This window comes from Triturus cristatus, chromosome 6 (assembly GCF_964204655.1).
Source record: "Triturus cristatus chromosome 6, aTriCri1.1, whole genome shotgun sequence".
NCBI classification, from domain to species: domain Eukaryota; kingdom Metazoa; phylum Chordata; class Amphibia; order Caudata; family Salamandridae; genus Triturus; species Triturus cristatus.
In genome coordinates this window covers 818953450-818966562 of record NC_140589.1, presented here as the reverse complement: position 1 = coordinate 818966562, position 13113 = coordinate 818953450, and positions in this window count along the sequence as shown.

The following is a 13113-nucleotide window of genomic DNA, read 5'->3' as shown; positions in this document are numbered from 1 at the left end:
TCAATTTTTTGTAAATAAGGGAGATCGTGCTGTCCGGAACGTGGCCATCCAGCACTCTATCCTCCAGGGGGGAAGACTCCGGGATGGAGGCGACGTCTGGGAAGACTGAGCCCAGCGCGTGACGGACCTGCAAGTACCGAAAGTATTCACTGCCCTGCAGCTGAAACTCCGTCTGCAGCGTCTCGAATGTTTTAAATCCCCCTCTCGTCCAGAGGTCCCCCACTTTACTGATGCCGATCGTGTCCCACTTCTCGAAGCCCTTCGAGGTCCACAGGGAGCCCAATCTCTCAGACGCGTACAACGGTGATGCCCGGGTCAAACGGTCCTTCCACCCCATAGCTGCGTTAGCCGCGTGCCATACTCGTACCATGACACGCGTAGGTCCCGTCAGGCGGGGGCCGGGCGCGCCAGAGTAGAGCGCTCGATTATAGTCGCCACCAGGCAGGAGCATCTTGTCCATTTCAAATGCCGGGTTTAAGGCGGGCCCGTAAAGGCCATGATTAATTGCAGCTAGCTGGGAGGCCCAGTAATACCGTTTAATATCCTGGAGGGCAATCCCCCCGTCGTACCAGGGGAGCGTCAACTTCGCCAGGGCAATACGCGGCCTCCCGTCCCAGAACAGGCGGCGCTGTAGACTCTCCACCTCACGGAAGTAGCGCGCCGGGACTAAATCCATAGTATTCTGGAGAGTGTACAGGAAGCGTGGCAACGACATCATCTTAAACAATGCCGCCCGGCCGAGCGGCGAAAGCGGCAGGCGCCGCCAGCGCGCGACGTCCTCCTTCAAGCGCTGGAGGGGGGGAAGCAAATTCCGCTCGTAGCGGGCCTCCGGGTCCAGAGTAATGTAAACCCCCAGGTACCGAAACCCCTGTGAGGCAATCTGGATCGGACAGCCCAGCGGGAGAACGGGAGCCTCCCCGGAAAGCACATACACACATGATTTAGCCCAGTTGATGACAAGGCCTGAGTTGCGGCCGAATGAGCGCAAAACATCAACCAGGACAATCAGTGATTTACGCGGGGAGGCTAGGTACAAAAGGATATCGTCAGCGTATAGGGACACGCGGTCCTCATACTCGGGGGTCCAACGGAGACCACGGATGGAAGGGTGCCACCGCAGCCACTCCGCCAGGGGTTCCAAGGCCAGCGCGAACAGGAGCGGCGACAAGGGACAGCCCTGTCGCATGCCCCGTCCCAGCTCGAATGGGACCGACACTCTTCCATTCACCACCACCTGCGCCAATGGGCCCGAATACAACAATTTGACCCAGCTGATGAACCCCGGGCCAAATCCAAACTTCGCCAGCATAGCCCAGATGTATGGCCACTCGAGCGTGTCAAACGCCATGGTGGCGTCTAAGGACGCCAATATGGCCGGCTCCCGCACAAACGGGACACGCGCGAGCACCCCGTGCAAGCGCCGCAGATTAAGGGCCGTGTTGCGATGGGGAATAAAGCCGGACTGGTCTTGGTGGACCAGATCGCCCACCACGCCGACCAGCCGGTTGGCCAGCACCTTGGCGAGGATTTTGGGCTCCGCATTCAAGAGCGAGATAGGCCGGTAGGATGTAACCCGGTCTCGAGGTCTCCCTTCCTTGTGGATCACCACGATTGTAGCCAGACGTTGGTCCGGCGGGAGGGAGCCCAGCGAGTGGGCCGCCAGGAACATCGCACGGAGGTGGGGTGCCAGTACATCCGGTCGCAGCTTATACAACTCGATAGGGATGCCGTTCGGGCCCATGGCCTTGCCGGATGCGACCGAGCGTATGGCGAGGGCAATTTCGTCGGAGGTAGGAGCGGCATCTAACGACACCCTGTCCTCCACTGAAAGGGAAGGCAGCGCGATATCCCTAAGCAGGGCATGGGAATCCTCCTCCGAGCAGGGAGAAACCGGGGAATACACCTCGCGGAAATAATCCGCGAAACAAGAGACAATGTCTTCTGGCTCGGTGACACGCACACCATCCATCCTCTCAATCAGCGGGACCACACGACTCGCTCTCTCCTTTTTATCCAACCATGCAAGCAATTTACCAGCCTTATCACCCACATCATACAGTCGCCCCTGTTGCTCTCTATAGAGGCCCCTGGCCGCCTCCGTGACGAGGGCCCTGTAGGCCGCCTGCTTAAGTTGTAGGACATGTAGTGCAGCATCCGTCACCCCACCCTCTAGATCACCCTCCAATTCAGCGATTTCGGCCTCCACCCGGGTCACCTCCTCCTGCTCGCGCCTCCGGGCATGGGAAATAAAGGAGAGGGCCTCCCCTCTAAGAACTGTTTTGAAGGCTTCCCACAGGGAGATAGCCGAAGGGACGGACCCCGCATTCTCATCGAAATACCGCTGCAGGGATTTAATCAAATCAGCGTGAATGGTGGGGTCGCGCAGGTACCAGGCATTGATTGGAGCTACTCTGCCCTCCCCCCTCGGGAAGACATCAACTTGCAACAGGAGCGGGGAGTGATCTGAAATACCCCGCGCCAAATGGCGCACCTCTCCTACCCTCCCAACATAGACCGCAGGGACAAGGACATAATCAAGCCGTGAGAGGCTACCATGGGCACCCGAGTGGAAAGTGTACTGCAGCTGCGTGGGATGTTTTAAGCGCCAGCAGTCCACCAATCCCAGTGTATCTAAGAAGCCGGACAGCCACGCCTGTGCCCGGGGGAGGTCCCTAGGGGGGTGACGATCCACGGTCCCAGAAACCACCGCATTGAAGTCCCCCCCAACCACCAGAAGCCCCCCCGGAAGGTCAAGGAGGAGGCGCCCTAGGTCTGCAAAAGTCGTAGACTGTAACCCCGGTGGGACGTACACTGAGACAAAGACAACTACTTTACCCTCCATTCTCCCCACTAAGACAGTGTAGCGTCCCCTCTCATCATGGCGCACCTCGTCTATTTCCAACGGGAGCGAGTTCTTCACCATGATGCCCACCCCCGTGAGCCCGACGTGAAGCCCGAGTGGGCCACCAAGCGATAGCCACGCCGATTCATGGCACAAAAGGAATTACCAATAAGGTGTGTCTCCTGCAGGAAGACCACATCTGGCGAAAGTCGTTTCAAATACTGCAGGACCACACCTCGCTTAATCCTATCCCCCAATCCGGTAACGTTCCAGGACAATAAAGTCAGGTCCCTACCCCCCATCACATACAGAAGCCATCATTCGTCCCCCCGAGAGCACCTTAAAAACACCAATACGATAAAGGGTTTGCCTTGCGGTAAAAACGAACAACACCCCACCCCAACCCACCCATCCCAACAGAACTCCCCCCTCCCTGCACCCCTGCATGAGCCCAAACAGCCCCCCCAAAGTGCAGTGTGCCTGTCGCCCCATGAATGATTAAACTAACTAGTCCCCCAGAGGAGGAGGGAGAGCTCCCAAGAGACCCCGTACCACCTCCACAGGAGGGAGACTTAACGAACAGTCAAAAATGACGACAATATTGTCCAGAGCGAGGCCTACTATTAGTCCCTCAGTCCTGATCTGGCGAGCCCTCCCCTCCAACCGCGCCCCCCCCACCCCCCCGGCCCCGATCCCCGGGCAAGGAGTCCAACCAGTCCCCGGCTGCCTCGGGACGATCAAAAAAGTGCGTGCGGCCATCCACCTCCACCCGCAACTTAGCTGGAAAAAGCATCGCATACTTGAGGTTCAGATCCCGTAGACGACGTTTGACTCCGAGAAAGCTCAGTCTCTGCTTCTGGACCGCTGGGGTGAAATCAGGATAGAAGTTTACATCCATATTGTCAAGTCTGACCGGTCCTTGTTGCCTAGAAGTCTGAAGGATAGCGTCTCTGTCCCGAAAGTTGAAAATCCGGGCAATGAGAGGCCTCGGAGGGGCTCCGGCCTTAGGTCTTCCTCCGGGAACCCTGTGGGCACGTTCCACCGCAAAGAATTTACTCAGCCCCCGGGGCTGGAGATGGGTGAGAATCAGGTCCTCCACAAACAGGTCCGCCGCCGCCTCCTCACGTCCCTCTGGCACCCCGACAATGCGGACATTGTTCCTCCGGGCCCGACCCTCGGAATCCTCCAGTCGACGATCCATCAGGGCGCTCGCCTGGCCAAGCCGGCGCACCTCCTTTTGGAGGGCCGCCACGTCCGCTGTAAGGCCCGCGGTGGTGTGGGCCAAAGAATCGACCCGGTCATTGGTCTTGGATAAATCGGCCCTCACCAGGCCAACATCCACGTGGACCGAGTCAATCTTTTGCGCCAGTGTGTCAAAGCGCTGGTCCACCGAGGCCTTCATCTCGGCGATAGCGCCCATGACATCTCGCAGGGTCAGATCCGCGGGCAGCGCAGGAGCATCAGTCGGGCCCTCAGGGGACCTATGCGGCACCTCGGGAGATCCCTTCTGGAGGGTGTAGCGGTCCATGCTGTTGGACTGATGGGCTGCGCCTTTGCCCGGTCGCCATCTTGCTTTGTGGACATGGTTTCAGTCCCCAAATCGTGCCAATCACCTCGGAAAAGGCCGACAAACCAGTTCACGGGCTCCGGGGGGGGGGGCCACCACAGGATCACAGCCGGCGGGCCAGCAGGGCACCCCAACGAGGCCACACCACCGCACACCGCCCCGCAACCCAACCTCGCCTACGCAGCAAGGAGGGTGCAAAAGCGAAAGTGAAAGTGCGGGGTACGCGAGTCGCCCAGCCCTGCCCGCCGCTGTTGATCACTTTGTCTCCGGATCGCCCCGCAACTCCAATCCGGGGGGCCGGCGTGGAGAAGGCCGCAAACCTCAATCGGTGCTCCCGCCGGTGTCCGAGGTCCAATTTGGAAACGGAAAACGGGTGACACCTCAGCTCGGGCTCACCAACACAGTCCCCTCATCTAGGACAGGATATTTTCAGGATTTATGTAGGAGGTCACGGAGGTCCTCGGGAGCCTCGCACCTACGCGGCCATCTTGGTTGCGCGCTAGGCTCCTCCTCCTCTAAGGCTTTTTTTAATGTTGTTTCCTAACTATAACATCCCTGAAACCTTTGCTTCTTTAAGTGAAAATCTATGTTTTTTTAAAAATGTATTCCCTAAATGAAATCTTGAACCTTTGACAGTGAGTGTGTGAATGAGAGCATGAGTGTCTCAGTAAGTCTCTGAATGGTTATTAGAGTATCCGAGTTTCTGCTTCAGCTCAACATTCTGTGATTCTGGTCAAATCACTTAATCTCCCCATGTCTACAACCAAAATGAACTTGATCTTGTGTGATGTAACCAATGCTCATGTAAAGCACTCCAATACCTGACAAGTCTGTACTATATAAAACTGAAAAACACAAAAAATAAGGGGCAGATTTACAATAACTGGCGCATCCCTGCATATCAGCAGGGATGCGCCAGTTATTGTGCGTCAGGGTTCCGCCACCATGGATGCGCCGCATTTACAATGCGGCGCACCATGGGGCAAAAACGGACAGATGAGTGACGCATCTGTGCCTTTTTAAATTAAAATGTTTTAAGTGTTACCAATTTATTCCAATCAAGATGGCTTCAGGTGTGCCATACTTTTGTCATAAGTAAGACAGTAAGCGCTCTAGTTGTTCTTAAGAACACTCTGGGACATTCTGTGATAGGGCTACATCTGGGTGATATTTGGGCTACATTTGGGCTCTTTTGTCTCTGGTGGGCATCTTGGGAGATTTATTTGTTATGAAGTTTCCTAATTTCCTAATTTACTGCAGTCTCCTCAGTAGAAAATACTTTCAGTTTTTTACTTTGGTTCCATCAAGAAGGCGTTCAGATGTGTCACACATTTGTCATAAATTCTGAATGTTAGCACTATAGTTGCTCATTAGATCACTGTAGTAAAGCTACTGCTCACCAGGGAAGTCTGCTGCTGGTATTCAAAGTGCGTGTTTCAGTCTGCATGTCAGAACATTTTTATGACATAGAAGTGGATTTGAGAAGTCAAAATGTGCCCTAATTTTTCTTTCTGCAGCACTAATCATAATTTCTATGGCAAAATGAACCCCCTCATTTTGTTCCTTTGTAAATTAAATGTTTTAAGTGTTACCACTTTATTCCAATAAAGATGGCTTCAGGTGTGCCATACTTTTGTCATAAGTAAGACTGTTAGTGCTCTAGTTGTTTGTTAGAACACTCTGGAAAGCTGCAGTAGAACACAAAGGAATCAACTGACAGTCTCTGCCCTTGTTGTATGTACATGTTTTACTGAGAATGTCAGACTTCATTCTCACATGACTGAAAAAGAAAATGTGAATTTACAGAAGATATGCTCTCAGTTTAGCTTATTGATCACCTTCCAAACCTCTGTGGGAAAAGCATGAGAAAATAGTTTTCTCTCAAACATGATTAATGATATCACAGCAGAAGGCGTTTTCACATGGTAAAATCCCCTTAGAACACACCACAATTCCTAAAATGAGTATGGTACCATAAACAAATGATTTATAAAGTCTTAAAACCTTCTATTAACTGCAATGCTTTTTAATGAGGTGCTATCATGTATATTGGTCCCAAGATGGCTGCCAACACTTCTTGGATGAAGTACTGACAACCAATCAGATCTCACGATGAGATGTGTGGTTAGGCTCCGCCCAGATATATCTATCTTTTTAACTCTAATTTTCTCAGGAACTACTGAACGGATTTACACCATTTAAGCAAAAGGCACGAGTATGAACTGAGGACTACCTCTTTGCCAAATTTGGTGTAATTCCGTTCAGCAGTTCGGGCTGTAGCTGCGTCAACAGGTCCTATGGGAAAATGCATGGGGAAAACGCGTTTTGGGACCCCCCTTTTTTCTCAGCCCCCGCTTGACGAATCACCGTGAAACTTTCAGGATAGGAGTGGACCGGAGCTGGCCAAAAGCTTCGAAAATTTTGCGAAGATTCATCAATCGGAGCCAACGTTATTCCAAATAGAATGTTGCGGATTTCCTATGGAAAATAGGTCCTAACTATAACTACCTACTGGCGACTGCCAGTAGGTAATATATATATATATATATGTATATATATATATATATATATATATATATATATATATATATATATATATATATATATATATATATATATATATATATATATATATATATATATATATATTTGTATACATATATATGTGTGTGTGTATAAAATCACTGAAAAAACGAGGTTAAAGTAGCATTATAGTGATGTCAATTTCTCAGTGACAACATTAACATTTTGAACAAAACAAACACAGAAATTCAGCAGTTATAGATAATGGCCCTTAGTATAATGTATGCTTTCACCATGCACTGCTCATGCATGACCTTACACATAACACAACTCATGGGGTGTTCTATGACATCATTTATGGCATCACTGACGATATCAAAGATGACATCATCCAATGAGTGTGCAAGTTTGTTTTATAGTTTACCTAGTGGTGAGTAAGTATCATAATATTTGTCTACCTAATTTTGTACAGCATGGTTCTGGCTAATGGGTGAAAGTGTTTACAAAACACCTCTGCTCCTAATGCACCATAGGTGCATAGATGCATTGAGCATGTTATACATCTTTGTATTCAAAAGTACCGCTGTGTGCAAGTGACAGTTGACTACGTGTTCAATATGTTCCACAGAAGTTTTTTGGTACTGCAGAAAAAGTTTTCAACAGGATTAATACTCTACATACTAGACACTAACGTTTGTAAGAAGCCTTGAGTTATTAGACAGAATCATGTCAGCATGACACTTTCTACATAACTTAGAAGACTGTGTGCACCAGCTACTAACCAATATACATGTCCTTGTTTTGCTTGAGGAGATGGGCTATCTGTAACGGTTTCATAACTGTAAAAAGGGTGCAGGTAGTGAGATCCTTAGTACCTTTGGATCTTGGTTATTTTGAGCAAATAGTGTTTTTTTTTAATGACTGTTGCATAGAGTGTACACTGTTCTTAGTAGATACTATGTAATACTCTGTGGTATGTTTCTTGTGGAAGTTTCACTGTTTATAAACAGTGTGTCATCAAGTAAACTCTCTCCATAGAGTAAACACTATTTACAGTACCCAGAGTTTCAGGTGTTTGATCTGGATAAAAGCTGTCTGTAGTACGTCATTTGTTTTGTAACTGGCATTCACTATTTTTAAAAACTTTGCTCTCTGTGAACAGTTGTATACAGATTGGATTGAACACTGTACTCAATGAGGGTTTCCAATATATCTGTGGTTAATTGTTAATGTGAACTATGCTAGCTGGAAAGTGTATGGTATAGGGTCAATGTTGCACATAATGCATGATTTCTACACCTACAAGCGTTGCGTCAGTGTTGGCAGTAACTATGAATGATAGTCTCCTGAGCTATTTGTACTTACTGTCAGACCTCTAATGCCATAGTAATTTATAGACCAATATGTGGGAAAATTAAGCTTGGATGATGTCATCAGTGATATCATCAATTATGTCATTTAAGATGCCAACAGTGATGGTGTCATAGAATATGTGCAATGAGTGATGACATATGAGAAGTCATATGCAGGGCATTACAGAACACAAATTATAGTTAGTTAGTGATGCTACCTATAGCTATTGAATGTGTATGTTGTTTTCATTCAAAGTGTTAATGTTGTCACTGAAAAAAAGCACCTAACTATAACGTTACTGAATATATATATATGAAACCATAAAAGCAACATAAGAAATATTTGTAAAATTATAATGTGTAGCCACCACTGTACATTACACAAAAATATGGACAATATTACCAGCCTCCAAGTCACTTGTGCAAAGGTACACAAAATGTACATAAGAGACAATCCTTTATTATTGCATTGGTCCAAAAATACAGCTCCAGTGTATTAATTGCTAGTGATACCTAAATTCTCACATTCCTTTAATTTTACCCCCAGGTTGGCAGACTAGCTAGTTCCACCCAATGAGAAGGCTCCAAACTACTGGGAGCACAATACGAGGAATAAAATACTTGATTTTCGTAATAAATACCATGAAGCATAGGAAAATCATCTATAGAGCACAAAAACATATCGTACCAATGTTTGTGGCAAAGCTGATCTAACTATAAACACGGCAGAGGGGATGGCAACAACGCCTTTTCTTAGGGTGAGCAGAGACAACAAAACCCCTCACGGTCTGACATGTTAGATCAAAACACCTCCTGAATAGTATACATAAATTTTACTGAAATAACACTTGCCCACACCATAGACAGAATTAATTAGCCCTTGCATTGTAAACAAGATTCATAGCTCTGGCACTGTTGGTTCCCAGGAGTCTACCCCTGGTTCGCCATGCACACCCTAGAAATTTCGCCATAACACAGATAATAGTGCTACCGGTGTCTGTTTTTAAGATTCCCAGGAACTCTAGGTGCCCTCTTACTCCTAAATTGCATTAGATTGGTATTACCCACTTCCTTCTAGCCCCAACATAGTTCAAGCAGAAAAACAAAAAGTATGCAGTTCATTCCTCTGATGTAAGGACGGGCAATTAGTATTGTGGGTGGATGGCAATTTCCATCCAGAACAGAAAGTGTAACCCACTCTAAACTCAATAAGAATCTTCATGTCTCATGAATTGCTAATAATGTCCAAGTATGGTTCATAGAAATAGTTGCCTTTATGTTCAAGGAATACTTCCATACACCTTTGCAGGCAGGTGGCTGTTGTTTCCACATTCCCATTGCATCCCAATAGGATGCCTTAAGTTCATGCTTTGTGAGAAAGGTAGTAACAGCTCACTCTGGCCAACGTGAGTTTAGCTCCAATTTCATGAAAGAAATATGCAAATGATGTAACCAGGGAATTTTGTGATGGATATCCAGGGCCATAAGCTCCATCAGGGCTTCAGTATAAATAGCAAGATAAGGAGTAGTTTCTAGTCTTCTTAAATAGAAATGCCATCTAAGCCCAACCTTGGGGCCGATTCACAAAACTAATGTGAGATAAAATCCTAAACGTATTACTTTTGGTATTCACAGAGGGCATTTAGTAGTAGTAAAGTTAATACTCCTAACTTTATTACTACTAAACTGAGATGAAATCCTAAACTTACTACTTTTGGTATTCACAGAAGGCATTTAGTAGTTGTAAAGTTAGGACTCCTAACTTTACTACTACTAAATGCCTTTTGTGAATACCGTAAGTCATAAAGTTAAGATTTATTCTCTGCTAATAATGGGGCATTCTCTGGGGTATGCCCACACGGTTCAGCTCCACGGAGGGCAGATCCCAAGGCCTTGACGTTATGTAAGTGCAATGCCGGTAACAATGCTTTGGAAGATGAAGCATGAAATATTTTTGCAATCTCCCCTTAGATCTGTTTTAACTTCAGGCAGTTTTTATAAATTTGGGCTGACCAGGGCATATTTGATGATAATTTTACCCGAAGGACGTCAAACTCGACAACCTTTCCCAATGAGAAACCCCCAAGTGACATGGTACCCTTTAAAGAGCAATGGGGATTCAGACACATGAATTTTATTTTTATGCCATTTACTATTAGAACACACATATTAAAAAAGTCTATAAAAGAATTAATCAATTTCTGGAGCTCCATAGGAGTCTTTGACACTAATAATGTATCATCCGCAAATGGCAGCGCTGGTACTTTAGTAAGAGTGCTGCTCGGAGCTTGATGGACACAACCCTCCAGATGTGAAAATACATAGTTCAAAAATAGCATGAACAGGGTCGGTGCATTTATGCAGCCCTGTCACACACCTTGAAATTTTGGGAATTTCTCTATTAATTGGCCCTGTGCTCCCCAATGTACTCGTGCTGATTTGTTCTGCTGGAGAAGCATGGCAAGATACAAGATATTGTGCGGGATCCTCATGTTCCTAAGAACAGATCACATATTTCCCGTTGAAGGCTGATTTTAGACCACAAATGCCACATAAAGGTGACCCCCAACCAGTTTAACATCTTTCCAATAAAGGGTCAAATATCTCAAACCCTGATTGATTGTGCTGGTGTTACACCTGAAACCAGCCAAGCAAGGAGATAAGATACAAATATTCTCAACCCAGCAGTACTTGGTGACAACATATTTTTTGCAAACAGGCTAATTGGTATTTAATTAAATGGAACATCATGAGACCCTCCTGAATATTGGAATTATTTCTGTGCAGGCATGGGGGCACCCCTAGATATGGCATTTGTGATATAATTTATGTAAAGCACCCAATTGTCTACCTCATACTGATGTAGGTCCCCGGCTTTTCATCTGGTCTGGCTGCCTTTCCTAGATGTATTACTATTTATTGCCCTACTTGTATCTACTATGTCAAGTAGTAGGGGCTCAGATTTTCCCCAGAGTCATGGCTAGGTCTGCCCATTCAAACGGGAGTCAAGTATGGTTTGTTCGCTAGAGTAGAGCGTGGTAAAATGTTTATGCCAGACAGATGGCTGGATGGAATTTCTGACTGCCTTATGCAGGCTTGAATGAATATTAGCCCTGGTTTGCCAGAAAGCATATGAGTCCCTTCTCCAGGCTGCTTCCAAGAGGCTGCCCCAGTTGGTGTCATCCCATTCTGTTTTGGCTTCCCACAGTGTTACCTTATAGGTCTTCCTAGCTACTGCAACTCTAGGTGGACAAATAGAATTGGTTGCTTCAAGAAACTTTTTTTTGGCCATCCTTCAATTTTTCTTAAATCATTTGTTAACCACCCGATGGAGTTTTAACCTTCTGCCTGCTATCTACCCTAAATAGTGATTCTAAGATATTAAGATAGACCTGGTGGGCAGCCATTATGGCATCCACGTTACCTCGCTCACGCTCTGATTTGGAGAAACTGATCAGTGCTTCCTGACTAATCTTCATTATGCTCTCAAATACCTCTGCGCTATAAACAACTTTATCCCTTTGAGCATGTGCCGATTGTTTGCTGCACTGACCTCCCTCGTGCTTAGCAGATTATGAGCCCCAGGATTATGTTGGTTACCCACTTCAGCGATAGGTTTAGGGCATTATGGTTGCTATCGCCCCTTAGTATTACCTCCATATGTACTACATGTGGCCAGAGCTGAACTTCCTGGATAATATAATCAATCCTGCTAGTTTTAATAATTCTCTTGAAAGTCACTGCCCCCAGCGGGTCAGACATGGAGCAGCTGTTGCACACTGTCAAACATTTAAACAATGTAAGTGTCAATACCTGTAGCACCGCTGGAGACCTACTGTAGGCCTGCCATATCCCAAGCTGAGGAATGCCTCACTGCTAATCCTCCTTATCAGTGAGCTCAGCCCCCTCAGACCAGAGTGGCTTCCCTATCAAAACAACTGGGCTCGAATGCTACTTGATATCCAAATGTTCCTCTAGGGTCCCCAGGGTACATGATTCAACTTTGCCCTAAGGAATATTTTATGGATGTTATAAAATTGCAACCTTCTGCGAGTAGAGTTGGGAATTGCCAAGAACTACACGTTAGAATAGCCTACCTTGTGGAGATGCTCAATGCTCTACCTCTAATGGAACACACAGATGTCAAAACCTTCAATGAACTCCTTCAACAACAGGAGTATCGAGCATAGACTTCAGACCTGCAATGTTCAAGGAGAGGATGTTAATTATCCCTGTGGTCAGATCGGAAGTCAAGCCATGGGCCTTACAATTCCCACATGGTGAATCCGACCCATGCTCTCTAAGCCCACCCAGGGGGGTAACAAGTGGCCCAGTTGAACTAGACAGGGGGAAAATGGGCACAAATACAGGGTACTGCACAGAAAGTCAGTCCGGGCTACTGAAACAGGAGTCCAGATTGATCAATGCTCATGCTGATCTGGGGCCTTGGATTCATTGGGGTCGGTGGCAAACTGGCTGATACTGGGCTGGTAGACTGAGCTTGTACCAAATTTTTGTTGTGTTGGCAGTAATTGTTTTTAATTCCATAGTGATTAAAACCACCACTAAATTCCTGTTTGCTAGGTGGATGTGTTTGTAGTCAACTGTCTCTGTGGGACAACTGTACTAACAATATCCTCCCTTATAATCAACTTGCAGTCTCGAATTGCTTTAAAACAATGGGTGCACTTGTTAATATGTGCACTCTCATCCTAATCTCATCCCCCTTTTAGCACATATACCAAAAACACATTGATCCTGGGGCCTTAACACCACCTATGTGCTTGACAAATTTGGAGAAAGTGGATAGTTTATAGTTATGTATGCTG